The sequence below is a fragment of the Phyllostomus discolor genome, chromosome 1, assembly GCF_004126475.2.
Source record: "Phyllostomus discolor isolate MPI-MPIP mPhyDis1 chromosome 1, mPhyDis1.pri.v3, whole genome shotgun sequence".
In the NCBI taxonomy this organism is placed as follows: Eukaryota; Metazoa; Chordata; class Mammalia; order Chiroptera; family Phyllostomidae; genus Phyllostomus; species Phyllostomus discolor.
The window spans coordinates 85776527-85793838 of NC_040903.2; the positions used below are offsets into that span (position 1 = coordinate 85776527).

At 39.6% G+C, this 17312-nt stretch overlaps 1 long non-coding RNA gene across 1 annotated transcript in view; it reads right to left on the reverse strand.

Annotated features, from left to right (window-relative positions):
• LOC118500565 overlaps positions 1 to 16628 on the reverse strand; it is a 30177-nt gene extending 13549 nt beyond the window's left edge. The window contains exon 1 of the long non-coding RNA XR_004903137.1: positions 14257 to 16628. This is a non-coding gene — a long non-coding RNA (uncharacterized LOC118500565). The remainder of the gene's footprint in view (positions 1 to 14256) is intronic.
• Positions 16629 to 17312: the final 684 nt, after the last annotated feature.

Here is a 17312-nt window from a genome sequence, read left to right on the forward strand (position 1 = left end):
TGGATGTCTCAGGTGAGCACAGTTCCCTCTCAACTGCCATCCAGGCAGGCAGTTCCCCCTGAAATGTGGGCACGTGCAGACTGAGACCCATCTGCCCTCTAGCCCTGCCATCCTTCTGTCTTTTAAAGCAGCCATCTATTCTTCCTCTTCTGCTAACGCCCTGCCCTGGTCTGTGCTCCCTACGTGGAGACCAGGAGCCAGGAGCTCGTCTGGGACGAGAGGGTGCCAGGCCCAGGTATGGGATGTGAGCAAATGTACCGTGGGCTGTTGTAGCTTGTCTGGGCTCTTCCCGCACACTTGAAAAACCAGTCTAAAGCACTGGGGAAGAAGTCCAAAGAGGCAATTACTGTTATTCATCCTCCTCCCACTCCATCAATAGAGGTTTTTCCCCATAGTTAAATCATGGCCTCATCACAGAATTGTTTTTCCTTTACTTTCACGCTCAGGAATCTCCTGCACTCTCACGGCCCCCACGAACGTGCCTGACTGGGTGTTATTCTGGTAATCAAGGTGCCTTTGAGGTTTCCTTGCTTCTCTCTCCCCCTGGAATTGAATCAGTCAACTATGAAACCAGTTTTTCACAACAATTTTTTAGTGGTTTCACTCTTTATCAAACAAGAAGAAGAATTTCAAGTGAAATCGAGGTGTGTGAGTGTATGAGTGAAAACAGAACTAGGGGTTGGGTATCGGGTTTACTTTAAGCTCACCTTTAACAGGCTGGGTAGTCGGGTGCAACTTGGCTTCCTCACCGGTAACTTGAAGGGTGGGACTGGAACACGTGTAGTTCTCTCCCAGCTCAGTGAAAGTGAAGAAAGCCTTTCTCTTAAGTTTATTCGAGTGTTTCCCAACATTTCCTTTCACCTTCCTTGGGCCCACTAGCAGCAAGTGTGTCAGCTGATTTACGTTCCACTTAAGAGAGGCAGGTGTTAGGTTTAATTTAGCTGCTTCAGTATTCTGAGTATCGAGGGGAATCACATGACTGGTTTTATCAGCTCCTGGTCTGAGTAAAAAATGGTGAATGTTTTGAAGAGTTGGGACTCAAAGGAGGTAAAAAGACATTTTCAAAAGTGAAGGTAGTCTGCTTGTTTACTGAAGTTACTGAATAATAGTCATTCACAGACTGACTTTCAAAAAATCTAAATACAACCAATGGAACATTTTTAAGCTGAGATCTGAAGAAATCTGTCAGTTTATTCTTTTGCTTCAGGAAAACATTATTTCAATATCTGAAGCTCCACTTTCTGCCGAGTACTTCCACTGGTAGAGAACTCACAACGTTGCTTGTCCTTCCCAGGCAATGCTGACATGCTTAACATGTGTACGCTCTTCCCAGGGAGCTGTGAAGCACTCCGATTATATACCACTAGGGTGGGCACATGCTTGTGTGCGTGTGTGTGTGTGTGTGTGTATGATGCAGAAACTTTGCAACTCTGTTTTCCTTCTCAGGGAAAGTTTGGCAATTAACAAAAGTGTATTCTGGGTGGTCATTTCTATTTGTGCTTCTGATAGGTTAGAATTATGCTATGAGATTGTTAATGTGTTGCCATTAATTTTTCCCTAAATTTTCAATCTTGACTTGAGATCCTTTATAACAAACCCTTGTTTTCAGGAACATGAAAGTTGCAAGAGCTCTAAGAAGGATCATTCCTAACAGACCTCTCTACTACAGGCTGCTCCCCTGTGGACGCTCAGGGCATACGTCATTTCCCAGGGACATGGCTCAAAGGATTTCTTTCAAAATCAAAAATCATTGTCTACCATTCTAGGTGAACAAGTCATTTGATCCTCCTGCACCATGTCCTCCATTTCCAAGGAAAACTTTTAAATGAATAATGCTGCTGAAGAAAAATAATCTTATGAAAAAACCCAAGATTTTAATTATTCTTTTCAAGGTTTTTAGTGCTTCCTTAATATAAAACCAAGTGTGCATCAGAAGATCTTTATTTTGTTCTCTGTTTATAAGAACAGCAGCAATAACAGTAGATAACATTCATGGGCAGCCACTGAACCATAGGAATTTGACCATTACTCCATGAGGTCCCCCCAGAAGACTGACAGAATTGTTTGTGATCCTTGTTTTAACTGCTAATGAAACTGAGATTCAGAGAGGTTAAGCATCCTGCCCAATGTAATACAGTGGATATGTGCTGGCCTCCCTCATTATAAAGCTTATATATCTCTCTTTATACCAAATAATTTAAAAAACACTGTAACTCTTTCCATTAATAAAGAATTTTGCAGTTTTTTTTAAAGATTTTTGTTTATTTTTACAGCTGGGAAGGGAGGAAGAGGGAGAGAACATCAATGTGTGGTTGCCCCCTCAAGTGCCCCCTACTGGGGACATGGTCCATAACCCAGGCATGCACCCTAACTGGGAATCAAACCAGAAACCCTTTGGTTCAAAGGCTGGCCTTCAATCCACTAAGCCACACCAGCCAGGGCTGCAGTTGTTTAAAGAAGCAAAAATACCTGCTTTCAAGTTCTCATTAAAAATGACTGGTATTAATTTAGAGCACAAACAGAACAAGCTATACACATGCATCCATGGTTTGGAAAAACAGTGGATTGTCTGAAATAATAATTTAGGTCCAATATGATCACCTCTTCAATGTTGGAAGGACCTTTAGAAATTTCCTCAAAACCTCTGGGGTGGGGATCCCCTTTAACACTGCCCTTGGAAGAGCTATTTGTGTTGATTTAGTGACGGGACATACAGAACTCTTCAGGCAGAAAAGTCCATATTTGGGCAGCTTGAATGATTAATACAATACTTAACATCTATATACTCTTTCCAGTTGACATGTTACTCAGCTCTTTTACACACCATGTTTCATTTATGAAAGCTTGTTCTTATTTTGAGTCCACGTCTGTTCTTCCATTTACTTCAATTCATAAGAACAGTAGAAACTCTTTCTGTGTAGAATGTAAATGAGGTGGGGGAAAGTGTTGGAATGAATAACTTTTAATTTAGTATTCATAATGCATTATCTTTTTGCTAAGGTCATTTTGGTGAGTATATGCCTTGTAAATTTGACAGTGAGTATTTGCTTCCCCTTCCAAATCTGTAAGACCAAGCAAGAGCTTTGCTAATGGAGCTCTGTGCTTCCCCCTCCCTTTTCCTCCCACAACAAAATGCAACACTGAAGGCAAGAATGTTTCTGACCAACGGCAATAACTTGCCACCTTGGCAACAGTGGGTCTGTCTGCAGAGAAAGGATTACAAAGTAAATCTTTGCTGGCTAAAACTCGGCTTTAGTTTTAGAGATTGCTGTTTTGACTTTGGATTTACTTGTTATTGACAATGTTGGTAAAACACACAGAATAACTTTGTGTTGCACCTTAAGTGCACTCCTTTGCATCTTTAAAAAAGTTTATACTGAGGGCTTGAGGACTGGAACAAAACATAAGACTTGTCTTTCCCTTCTAATTTGGAAAGATGCCATATATTTTTAGCTTGGGTTCTCTGTGTATAAAAAAGATATATCCTTGTTTACCCACCTACTTTTCTTATCCTTGTGTGAAAATTTAAGTGTGAAAAAAGGAGTATGCAATCAGATATAGTTCAGGAAGTGCATATGCAAGACACACGTGGGTAAAATAAGGTAATTTCACCAGGACAGTTTCAATTCCTGCACGACTCAAATCTGCGGGACATGCTTATATGTCCCTCAGGTAAGAAAGAATCAGCCACACTGTTGGTACAGCTTTCCAATCAGGTGTATATCCCTCTAATCTTTATTTGACAGGTAAATTTTACCTTTTGATTTGTGGGTGAGTGCGCTCCATGGTCAGAATTTAAAGGCATGCTCATCACTAATTTTACCCAATCCTTCACTTTGTCAGGGAAGATTAAACCAGGACTTTAGTCAACTGTGCCGGTTTCTTCTAAGAATCTTCTGAGAGGGATTTCCCTAATTATTTTTTCCCATTTAGTATATCAGTTATTTAATACCCATGGATATGTTGTTTTTCCCTAAGACAGGGTAACATTGAATCAAACTCTTTCTCAGTTTTTTAGCCCTTCCTCTAAAAGACATGTTCTCTCTAAAGTGGTAGCTGATGGCCAGTCTGTGGGAGACATTTTAAAACATTACACTAGGAATCAAAAGTCTTTGCTTGCATATTTTTGTGTACTGAATCTATGTGATAACCACAATTTATGGAGTGTTAAGTATTAGGTACTGGGTTTTAATCCTCAAGTCTGAGTTAAGTGACACTATCCCCATTTTATAGCTGAAAAGACCGAGGATTGAAGTGGTTAAGTAAGCTCCCTGGTTTTATGAGTAAGGAAGCTGTCCTCCAGTAGTGAAAGGACATATTAAAGGAAAGGGGAAGGCTGGTGGGTAGCAGTTAGTGTGAGGGGTAATGAGAAAGAAGAACTGGCCATATTTAATCTGAACCAGTTGAGTTCAGGACATATTACTGATCTTCAATTCATTGAGTATTGAGGACAAGGCTTATGGCTATCTTTGTATAGTTCCAAAGAGAAGGGAAATGGTGAGGAATATTTTTGCTCAAATACAATGACATGGAGAAAGTATGCTTCTAGGAAGCAGAATTCTACCTTCATCTCCACCCGCTCATAAAACATACATCCGAATTTCCTGAAGAGGGATCTAACAGAATTGTTATAAGGTGGGTGAAATGGGTACATCTCAAATATTTCCTCTTGAAAAGTATTCAAATAGACACAGAACCAGTTGCCAATGATGCTACGGACTTTCTTCAGGTTGAACACTGCGGACACCATAGAGAACAAGACAAGCACAGCCCTTCCCCTTTAAGAGCTTATGCTGACAGCAATGTTTGGAAAAGCTAGAGAGTAGAGGAGGTAGGAAAGGAGAGAGTTATCAGGGAAGCTGCTCAGAAAAAGGACAGGGTCAGAGGACAAGAGATAAGATGCTTCAGAACTGTGGCTGGCAAGTGACAGTTTTATCCAGGTTGTGCTGGGGCACAGTGGTGACTGACATGCCATTCCCACCCACCAGGACCTTCAGACAGAGGGTGGTCCACACTTTAGAGGGGAAGAAAGAGTCAGGAATGGTCCTAGCTGGGACTCATCCCTTAGGATCTCACTCTCATTTCTCTGTGGTCCCCTCGGTGCCGACTGCCAGTGCTTTTGGTCTGTCCTTGTGAAGACTGGGAGCTTGGGCTTGTGATGTGCACTCACTGCGGCACTTCTTAGGGAGGTCAGCCCTGCATTTTCTGTGAAAATAATAAACCCCAGTCTTTGAGTAACTGCTTCCCATAGTGAAATAGCTGTGTTGGAGACGCAGTAGTCACATCACTATTCAGGAGAGACAACAAATGCATGTATGATAAATGTGACACTTATTCAGGTCATGTGTTGCATTAGGAATGAACCTATTTTTTAAAAAGAAATGATAATGCCCTAAATGTAATTTGACCTCATTTAAATATTTTCTACCTTTTTACTTCTATACTAATGTAAATATTTCTGATGCTCTAAGATATGTGACAAATGTCCAGTGGAGCACGAAAGCAGTAAATTTCCCTCCATTATTGTTGTTATTTATTGTTGAGACATGGTTTATTAATCAATCCCTGTTGCATTACTGGAACAACTTAATGAGGTTTTGTACAACTAGTGGTTTCCATCAGCATCCATCACTGAGTGGTCTTCCACCTAAAGAACAGGTCTGGTGTTCCAAACACTGTCTGTGCTTGCGGGGAGCAGGGGTGTCTTATTACCAAAAAGGTATACAGCAAGTTTTAGGGGGAAGCTAATTTAAATCAATCTATGAAATGATCTCTGTAGATAGCTATGCAATAATTCCAATAACGTACTATCTATCATTTTATTTAGGGGGTTAAATATCTACTGTTTTCTCTGCTACTGGCCAAGCAGAAGGAAACAGCATTGACCTGTGGCATGCCATAGTTAGAACGGGTGCCTCAGCATAGGCCAGAACTCTGGGTAGACACAGGGAGCAGCGAGGGCCAGGGGAGCTGGGCCACCTCTCTCCTGAGTTGCCTCATTGGTGAAATAAAAGAAAGGCTGGTATGTGTTTTCTCTAATTTTTCTTCAAAGTCTAATGTTTTATGGCTATCACATTAGCTACTTGCCATCATGAGACGTACGTTAAGGTAGAAATGAAGGCACACTTAGAATGAGCCCACCAGAAGAGCTCTGGAAGCTCTTCCAGACTCAAGTGAAATGGAAAGGGAGCCCGACTCGGAGTGAGCAGGCTGCTCCAGCTTCAGCTCTGTCAACAACCAGCTGTGTGACCTTGGGCAAGATGCTGACTCAGTAGTTCCTATAAGTGTTTTTGCTTTTGAGATTCTGTGAATTTGACAATGATGTAAAAGTCAGGATGAGGCATACACTGTCCCTGATATTACCAGGAAGTGCATTTTGGACTTTCAGAGATCTAGGGAAACTTGGATTTGCTAAACTTTTCGCTTTATTTTTTCCTTTGGTAGTATTACAAGGTAGGCATTAAATGGAACAGTTTGTAGCTTTTTAGATTACCTTTGACAGGACTTTGTTGAGGTTTAATTAGGTGGAGAGTCATCACTTCTATTTCATAAATCCTCTGGATATGGAACCAATTGAGAAATAGGCAGAGCCAGAGCGATCAGGACCCAATGTTCAACTATTAACACTGGGTTTCTTAGATGTTTCCTTAGTAGCAGAAAATTTGGTTGTTTCCGACTGTTTTCACGTAAGCATATGCTTTGGGGTGATCTACCAGAATTATGTAAAGAAGACATGCTCAGCATTACTGCCTCACCTCTGCTGAAGCCCAGTCACTGAGACAGAGGGAGAAGGCGCTCCAAGAAGAAATGCTGGGCCCTCCCTGTGTGTACTCACCACAAGAAGGTTAGGATCTGGAGGAGGCCAGTGGCAGTGAGGGCAGCCGGGGGTCGGGGGAGGCCAGTACAAATAACTGGGGCTGGTAGTGGAAGAGGAGTGGGGTTCTGAATACACAGTCCTATGAAGATTTTTGTTAGTCTACCCTTTTGGGGGACCCTCAAAATATTTTTCCACCTGGGCCTGGAGTGTTCTCTGTTGCCCTAATGGAAGCCCTCTACCCTCTGTAGGTCTGAAGGATAGTGTGGAAGGGCTGAGCCACACGTACGCAGTTCCTTGTTCCAATCTCCCCATCGTGTGTGCCTTTCCTCCTTGTTTGGAAGACCCAGAGGGGCAGGTGGGGCAGCCGGAGGGACTGTTCCTCTAGAGTTCTTTCTTGGAAACATGAGCCCAGGGCATTGACAGTTTCCTTCCCAGGCCTGTTATCATTCTACTCCTGGTGGCAGATATTTATCGGAAATATACCCTCCCTTTTATATTTTATATTTTAATTAACACTAAGGCTGAATCTGCACAAGCAAAAATAATTATGTATTAATTAGCCTGAGACTGTGTTTCCCCCCACTCTTTGTCGTGATCTAGGGCAAACACGAACTCTTGTCCAGGAATTCCACACAAGTGTTTCAGGCAGGGTTCTACTTAGAGGTCTGAGATCATGCTGTGATCTGCCCGCTGGGGGAAACTAACCTAATACACTGAGAATTGCTTTTGCCCAGTTTCTTCTCTACCAAGGCTCAGGACTATAATATCTGGTTTTATATCAGATCATGCTACATGAGTTTATTTGGGTGTAGTGGACATCCTGGGAGCTTTCATGATGGTGGTGATGGAAATGGTAATTCCTTGATGTAAAGGTGACTTAAATATAGTAGAGCTTAGAAAAAAAAGCAACTCTCCTTCCCCCAAATGCCTGTCTTTGTGAATATACCTCAAAGACAGTCCCCATGACTGTGTCCCCCTTCCCCTATACGTACCAGAAACAATGGGACTAGATTTGTGTCCAAGCTGGGCATCAATATGGATGCATGTCTGTGGCCAAAAGACAATGGAATAGAAGGGTTTCTAGAAATCTACAGACTGAAAATGAGAAAACTGAATGAGTTTTAAATAAAACTAGGATTTGTGACCACAAATTCAAGTACTAAATCTATGCCTGCTGCATTTTGAGAACACTGTCAAACTACGCCAGGGGCCTCGCATCACATCGAGTGAATGCAGAGAAAAGCCATGGAGGCAGGCACTGTTCCAGGAGCAGCGGAGGGGGAGGGGCACGGAGAAGAGTCAGAGCCCTGGCTTATTGCTCTCTGTAGCCTGCGTGCCCACTTGGAATCTGGGCTCATCACGTTATATTGAGCAAATTGTTTCAACACTGTGTGCCTCACTTTCATCATCTCTACAGTGACGTTTAAAATGGTCCTTCTGTTCCAAGAATGTACATGTTGGATGTGATCTGGTAAAGTGGGTACAACCAAAGAAGGAAGGCTTGGAAAACAATTTATTTGCCCACAGGTCACAGGGAGTGGGCACAAATACCACACAGAGCCATCAAGGAAGTGCCAGGTCTTGGGCAGGTGTCAGAATACAGGAAGGAGGGGCAAACCTAGGCCAGAGCCTTTAGTGGAGACTTTGAGGGAAATGTAGGGCAGGGCAGAGCAAACAGTTCAAGAATGGTCAGTCTGAGTAATGCCCATGGCTTCAGGCTATAGAGGTGATTTCTTGTTGCCTGGTGTCTGGCCCTGGGGTGATTTAGGGCAAGGGAAATATTGGTGTGGTGTGTGAGCATTAGATAAGGAGGTGGTTGGGGCTGCAGACTCGGGATTGGCTGATTGGTATAGTAGAGATGTGCTCCTGGCTAAGCCTTTGCTAGCTCTAAGAATTGGCTCTGCTGGGAGGGACCCCTCTCTCCAAGTATATGAGGCCCCTAAATGCCAGAGCATCAAACATACAAAAAATAGTTAATGTAGTTGGTCCTATGATTACTGGATGATAAACAGACACATGCAGAATCTGAGAAAACACACAACACCAATTTATTGTAAGATTTAATGACTTCATATGTATGTAGTCTACCAGCCCTAACTGGTCTCAAGTACCTAGTCTTACTGCATGGAGACTGAAGCATGGAGGTGAGTTTAGCTGCCTCTGTCCTAGCAGGACAGGGCCCAGGACAGGTGAGGCCTTGTAGAGTATGCAGGAGAGTTCAGCAAGCAACTGGAGAGTTTTAAACAGTGCTCCATGGTGGGGGGTATGTTGGGATCCTAAAGAATATTTAAGCTGAAACAATTTAATATGTATGCATTTTTCAAGCAACTAATTAAATGTATAAAATGTAGGTCAAACTCTATAGAACATCAAATGGACTAAAAGTTATTTACAGAGATTTAAATATTTTAATTGTTTGGTTCATATTTTCTTGATATTCAAGAAGAAGAAAAACAGAATATAAAAGGCATAACTGAAAGTTTTAACATGAAGATAGAGATGAGTAGGGGACAGGTTTTGCCATCTCTGCCCCTGTGTATGAAACCCTGTATTAAATTGTGGGAGGGGGGGTTGGACTTAGATTTATAAAACCTAGTTGTGTCTCTCTGTTTGCCACTTCCTAGCTACATGACTTTGACTCATCCCCACATGCAAATGGGAACAATGGTGATTTAATAGGATGGCCCTGGAGGTTCAGAGAGAGAGTGTTTTTGAAAGTATCTCAAGTGATTACTTACTCTTGTTATCCTGGCTTCTGTAACCAGTCATAATCGCTGTCCCCCGGACATCCCCTGCATTCTTGTAGAGTTCACTCAGAAGGCAGATCATTCACTCCTGCCATTAATGGGAACTCCTCTCCATTGTGTATGTAAATGGATGAGAGTTCAGGCTTCGTTTTCTCTCTGACTTTATTCCTCTAAGCCAGCAATTTTCAACCTTTTTCATTTCATGGCACACATAAACTAATTACCAAATTCTGTGGCCTCACCAAAAATATACTATATCTTTTCTGATTTGACAAAAAAAGGTATAATTCTGATTCATTCACACCAGGTGGCTATTGTTGTGTTGACTGTCATCATTTTTAATTTGATAACCTAAGGGAAAAGAGATTAGTGCCCCTGAATAAATAGTCAAGTATTTCATGTTTTCAAACTTCTTGTGGCTTACCAGTTGAAAAATCATTGCTTTAAGCTTCAGGGTTCTCATCATTAAAATGAGAATAATACCATCAACCTCATAGGTTGTCGTGATAATTAAATGAAATTGAACCTTCAGAATACATAGCTCAGTACCTGACATAATAATCACTCAGTAAATGGTTACTATTATCAGTCTCATTTCAAGTGCATATGAAGGAGCTTGATCTACACTTTTAGGATTAGATACAAGCTAACCTATGTCTCAACCAGACACAGTAAAGGGAATCAGCAAGAAAGTAAAGGGAGTTCACAAATGTTACTGAGTGATCATTGGTCAAAAGAGCTGTAATAAAAAGACAAATGAATCTTCTTTAAGTTCCAACAAAGCTCTGCCATAGTTCACAGTGTTTCTTTGAGAGCAGATAATACTCTAATAAAAACCTATTGGCTCTTTGTAATTAAAACCCCCCAAATTTCTTACATTTGATTAACAATGAACTTTTATTGTTAATACTGAAAACTTAAAGTAATGTTAATGACCATAAGAAAACTATTGTTTCACTTAACTGGAAATTATTTAAGGAAGAAACACACTCATGACTATTCAGTCAGGTAAGTAACAAGCACCTATGCCTGGGCATTGCAATAGGAGGTGTCTTAGGAGATACATGGGTCCATAAGCAATAAATCAACAAACGGTAAGTGCTGGCAAGTATGTGGGGAAGAGGGGATCCTCGTGCACTGTTGCTGGGAATGCAGATTGGTGCAGCCACTGCAGAAAGTTGTATGAATTTTCCTCAAAAAATTAAAAATGGAACTGCCTTATGACCCCATGATTCCAATTCTGGAAATATATCCAAAGAAACTTAAAACACTAATTTGAAAGAATGTATGCAGTACTGTTTATTATAACACTGTTTACAATAGCCAAGATTTGGAAGTAGCCTAAATGATGAATGGATTAAAAAAAAAAAAAAGGTGCATTTTCTAAATGGACTACTACTCAGCCACAAAAAAGAAATCTTACCTTTTGAGATAGCATAGATGGACCTGGAGAGTATTATGCTAAGTGAAATAAACCACTAAGAGAAAGACAAATACCATATGATTTCATTTATATGTAAAATCTAATGAACAAAATTAACAAATGAAATAGGAACAGAGTCATAGATACAGATAACAGACTGACAACTATCAGGGGGAAGGGGGCTGGGAGTCTGGGTGAAAATGGTAAAGGGATTAAGCAAAAGAAAAAAAACCCTCACAGACTCAGACAACAGTATGGTGATCACCAGAAGGACAGGGACTTGGGGGAGGTAGAAGATGGTAAAGGGAAGACAAATGGTGATGGAAGGAGACTTGACTTGGGGTGGTGAACGCACAATACAAAATATAGATCATGTATTAGAGAACTGTACACCTTTAACCTAGATAATTTTATTAACCAATGTCACCTCAATAAATTCAATTTAAAATAAAGAAACTACTGGATGTTCAGCTGACCGATCAGCAATTGTGAAAAGATAATGCAATGGATTTCAATCACTATCTAAACACAAACGCACAGAGCCACATTTATGAGCATTGTTAATTGTAGGCTGTGAACCTGGCGAAAGAAACTGTAACAGAAGCATCAGATGAGATGTTTTTCCTTCTCTGATTTTTACATTTTGATATTTGAATTTTGAGAATCACCAAAAAAGAGTGGTACCTTGGAGCAATCCATCTAAGGAACAGGAACGTGCATGTTCTTACTGCAGAAACAGAATAGGGTTCGGAGGAAACACTCTGAAAATGGTAAATGCTTCCCAAAGCACCCGAACCTCCTGCTTCTGCTAATACTTACATTCCCAAAGAAAGCAGTCCCAGTCCAGAGAATTTATATGTGTGTAGGTGTGTAGGTGTGGTGTGTGTGTGTGCGTGTATGTATTTTAAACCTGCAGTCACTTTTTTATTTTAAATTACACAAATCACCTACTTGTTTCCTAAAGTACTTAAGATCAATAGGTCTTCTTGGAAAACATATTGAAGAAAAGATATATCTTACAAACCAATGAAAGTCTTTTCTTATTTTTAAGAAAATCAGGATAGTCATTATGGTGAATCGTTACAAAATAAATAAATAAAATCAGTAGCTTTCTTATATACCACCATGTTACAAAGAAAATATAAAGGGTAAATATTCCATTTATCTTTACAACTAAATAGCATTAATATCCAGAAGAGTTTTTAAAATTCCCAGGAACTGGATGAATAAAATGACATCTACCTAACAGCCTGACAAAAAGGTTTAAGAACATGACACTCCATCAGGGTAAGTGGAGAGCTGTACCTTAGAAAAATCAGGCTTGCTTTTTTTTTAAGTCACTTTGGTATAAATTCACTCACTTAAAATTCAATAAAATTCAGATTTGTTGTAGGGAAGGTGGTGAGGAACGTGACCAAATGATTCTAAATTTCACTTCGGAGAAAGAACGTGCAAGTATACAGAGTGGAATTCTGAGAAACAAAAACACCAGGAAGGAACATTGCCTAAGCAGGTACTAAAATGTGTCATAAAATTGCTGAAACTAAAACAGTGTAGTACTGGCTGAGAAACAGATGGTTAAGAAACAAATTAAAATATTCTTCTTTGACCCAAATATGTATAAAAATTTAGGATTTGAGAAAGTTAGAATATACAGTGCTGTTCACATTATTTATACTTATTAAAAAAGAATCCATAAATGTAACAGGAAAATATGGGCAGATTTTAAGAATAATATTAGATTTGGGGAAAGTCTTTTTAAAGTATCAACACCAAAGCTAGAAATAATAAAAATAATTTAAAAATAAGATCAATGAGTTTAAGTATAAAAAAAATTAAATGCTTCTGTATGGAATAAACATCTCAGGTGAAACTGAAAGACAAATGGCCAGTAGGAAAAAATATTTTCCACATAGCAGAAGTCTACTATCTTTAATATATAAAAATCTCTTACAAATTAATAAAAATGTATACCCCAGTGGAAAAATGGGCAAAATGCATACAGTACAAACACTTTGGTTGTTTACAAAAATTAGTGGGACACCAAGACCTAAAGGGGAGAACTAACATTAAACTTTAGAGAGAAAATACAAAACAGAATTTTCACTAGTGGAATCATGTTTTTGTTATGCTGCAAAGTATTTCTAACTTTACTACACTGCTTACTGAAATATTACACTTGTATACTAGATGTGATTGTAATCTTCACTAAAGATCTTTTTAAATTAAACTTAAAAATCTTAAGCAAAAATGGTATGTATTGGTTCACGTGACTGGGAGGTCCAAGGAGTACGCTAGCTTCAGGCATGGCTGGAGTTCAAGGGCACAGACTTCGTTATCAGGCCTCAAGTCTCCACCTTTCGGCTCTGCTTGCTCTGCCCTGGCTTCATTCTCTGGTTGGCTCCATGTAATGGGCCCTGTTGACTCAAGCTTTGTATCCTTATGAAGCTGAGCATTCTCAGTAAGGAGAGCTTCTTTTCTTCCACAATTTATTTGAGTATCACTGTACCAACATGAATAACAGGAGCACTCCTGAACTAGGGTTAAAGAGATTGGCTATGCTGACTGATCAGGTCTGAATTACCTATATGCCCATGAAGCCTAAGGTTTGATTAGACCATTGGAACCACATGGACTGAAAATAGGGACAGGTGGTGCCAAGAAATGTGGGAGTTTTTATGAGGAGTTGGGAAGGATGCTGAGCAAAAAATTAAACTTTTTATTTTGAGATAACTGTGGATTCATATGCAGTTGTAAGATATAACATGCTAAGATTCCTTGTTCAATTACCTCCTGTTGTAAATCTTGCAAAACTATGGTACTGTATCACAATAAGTTGTTATTTGGAATGGATAGAATGATTTGTATTAAATGAAAGCTCAAAAATTAAATTAACTGTAGTACCATGCCTTAGACATCATAGTCAGTGCATAATTTTTGATTGGCTGATCTACTCAGGGGCCATTAATTCAAACTTAAAATTTCACCAGGTAGTTCATGTCATTCATTTTATGATATTTATTAAGCACTTGCCACATGTGAAGCTAAATGGAGTAAAAATATGAAGGTAGGAAATTGCGTGATGTTCGGGGCAATGATAACTGTCCAATGGAGTTACACTGCAGGTGTGAAGCAGAAGTTACCAGATAGGCTGCTTTTGGCTGCAAGTAACAGAACATGTGACTAACAGTGTCTTAAATACATAGGGTTTTTTTTCTCACATAGTAAGAAGAAGATAGATGATTTCTGGCATTGTTTGCATTACTCACAATTCTGTGAAGGATGTTGGCTCTTTTTAGCTTTCCATTCTGTCTTCCTTCATTTGCTGCTGGCTTTCCCTCAGCTGCTTAAAATCCACTTTTTTCCTTCACCTGAATATATATTTTTATTGATTTTAGAGAGAGAGGAATGGGGTGGGGAGGGGGCAGGGGGGGAGAGAGAGAGAGAGAGACATGGATGGGTCGCCTCCAGTATACACACTGAAGCCCACAACTTAGGTAGATGCACTGACCAGAAATTGAACCTGCAACCTGTTTAGTGTGGGAGGCAGTGCTCAAACCAATTGAACCACCTGACCAGGGCAAGGCCCATGGTTTTTAACATGGATGTCACAACACCAGACGTTACATCCATGTAAGAAAGAGAGGGAAGGGGAGGTTCCAGCCACATTTGTTTCTTCCATTAGGAAATACAGTCATTTCTAGCTGCATAGGGGTGTGGAAAAAGGCTATGTGACGAAGGGAGACAACATTATGATTATTGTGTTAGAATGATCCTAATTCACCCCCTGGGGATAAAATAAGCACATACAACTGGAGTTCTGATAGCAAAAATAGGGCAAATTGGCTGCTGGTGGGAAACTTACATTATTCTACAGAGGAGGAGGAAAAGTCGGTGGTAAAACCTTGGAGGCCTTTTAGGAAGGTTTAGGAGTTTAGGTTTTATCAACAAAGATGTAGTATTTAGCATCTCTAATGAGTAGACTGGGAGCTTGATTGTTGTAAACCATGGCGTACTTCTGGGGTTTTAGGTTGTATTCTGATTATTAAAAATGTCTTGGTATTTCAGCTTTATGTCTTAGAACAAAACACTGCCAAGTAGACCTTATAGAGGAAAACTTTTGAAATCTATTTAGCAAAATAGTTCGGAATGTATAAGAAAAGAGGACCTATTATTTATTCACTAAAAGTCTGATTTATCTTGAAGCAGCCTGTCAGGCTTCAGAATTTCATGGACATTTGAGGGCAACAGATACAAGCGTCCCCTACAACCTGGTAGAGCCAAGTGACTAGCCAGCTGTTTGTCCTCCAACCAACGACTAACCCCTCTTAAGAGGATTTGCAAATAGTCAGTATATACCTACTAAATGCCTTGTGTCCAAATATGACACAAAAAGCAATGTTTTTTTTAATGCCAACGGTATACCAGAATTGGGCTATGTGTCCCCATGTCAGGCTTCAAGTATTCATTGAAATAACTCTTCCAAAATGTATTTAACTGTTGCCATTAAAATATGGGCCACTTTTGACCTAATATGGCAGATACTGGGAGATCTAAAATACTATGATTTATAATTTTCTTGGTAAAAAAATTCCTTTTAAGAAAAGTGCTATGAAAAAGGATCTCTTTAAAAGTTTGGCCCGGGGTTTCCCTATTTAGTGAATACACATGTGCACGGTGTGCCTATGGTATTGGAATGACAGATTTGGTGGTGAGGTTGCATCCATCATTTTCAGTATCATTTGGTGTTAATTTTTAGTGATTGTGTAAATTAGCTAAAGCTTCCACATTTTGAAAGCTTGTTTCCTCTTTGTTGCTGTTGACTTTAATGAGTTTGCAGTAAGTTTTAGATCTTTGTAAGAAATGTGACCAACATTGGCCATTATTTAAAAAAAATTAAAGTGAAGGTATATAAGGCTGTACAAAGAGAATGTTCAGAGATTTGTTCAGGATAGAGGTGGGAAGAGGTCATTCTGCCTTAACTTTTTCTAATGTACCATGTTCCTTTCTTATGGGAAAATAAGAAAATGTGGTTATTCATTAAGACAAGCTAACCAGAAAGCAGAGTATCTATGGCCATTTCATATCTAGAAATATTATTATAAAACAGTTGCTAAGACAGATTTAATCAGCAGAAACCAAGACTTGAGGCAATGACAGATAAATAGATGTAAGTATGAGTGACATTGTAATTAAAAACATGTGGTGATTTTTAACTGACTTTAGAGGCCATCTAAAAGCATTTTATTCAAATTCCTGTACAGGCATTCTCACACAGGCTATGCTACCATTTCATAAACTGTTGTTCAGTTATATCCATTGGAATTTAGGAACTGTGATAGTTGGAGGCTAGCTAATGCAGCATAGGTCCAGAATGTACATTTCAGAGCAATCATAATACTAGGATCTGCCTATAAGGATTGTAGTTCTAGAGGAATTCTGTAAGTCACCTGAAAACCTCAGCATATCTAAGTTGCATGTATAACTTATTTCTTGCTTTGAGATCCTTCCTTACTATTATGATTATGTAATTTTTTAACTTACTGCTTCTGTGGCAAAGCAAACTTCAGGTTGCCTACTTCAATGTTCAGTGGATTGTTTAAAAGTTTAAACACAAATGTGTTTCAGCAAATAACATAGTTGGGTTACATTATTTGGGTTACATAGTTGGGCAAATGGCTGTAGTTGGTTTTTTGGAGATCTGCATGAGGATGAGATTGCACAGTCTTTCTTTGGTCTTGTAGAGCAGGACCCAAGTCAATTGTTCCTTCCTTCCCCTGCCCTCCCTCCCTCCCTCCCTCCCTCCCTCCCTCCCTCCCTCCCTCCCTTCCTTCCTTCCTTCCTTCCTTCCTTCCTTCCTTCCTTCCTTCCTTCCTTCCTTCCTTCCCTCCTTCCTTCCTAGATAGCTCGCATTCAATCCTCTTTAGCAACTGCTTAAGTGCCTAACATTATACAATATGTGGTAAAAGAGAAAACCAAACACTGAAAAACTCATACCTGTACAGTTAGAAATAGCCATCAGGTCTGCCCACTTTTGACTCAGTAAACTTTCCAATACTACATTCTTCTACACACTAGGTGACAAAGTAAAACAATACAGCATTCTTTTACTGGCATATATAGTTTCATAAAGCAGTTGACTGAATTACAGAATATAATCTAGGGAATTAAGAATATTTTCTTCACAAAACATTTATATGTGTTCTTTGTCTTGTGACTGGTTTTACTGGGTCTACACAGAGAATAGTTTCATTCAATGGTAATTCCTATTAAAAATATGGCCGTATTTTTGGCTAGGCTAAAAGAGCTGCTTGTGTTTTGAAGA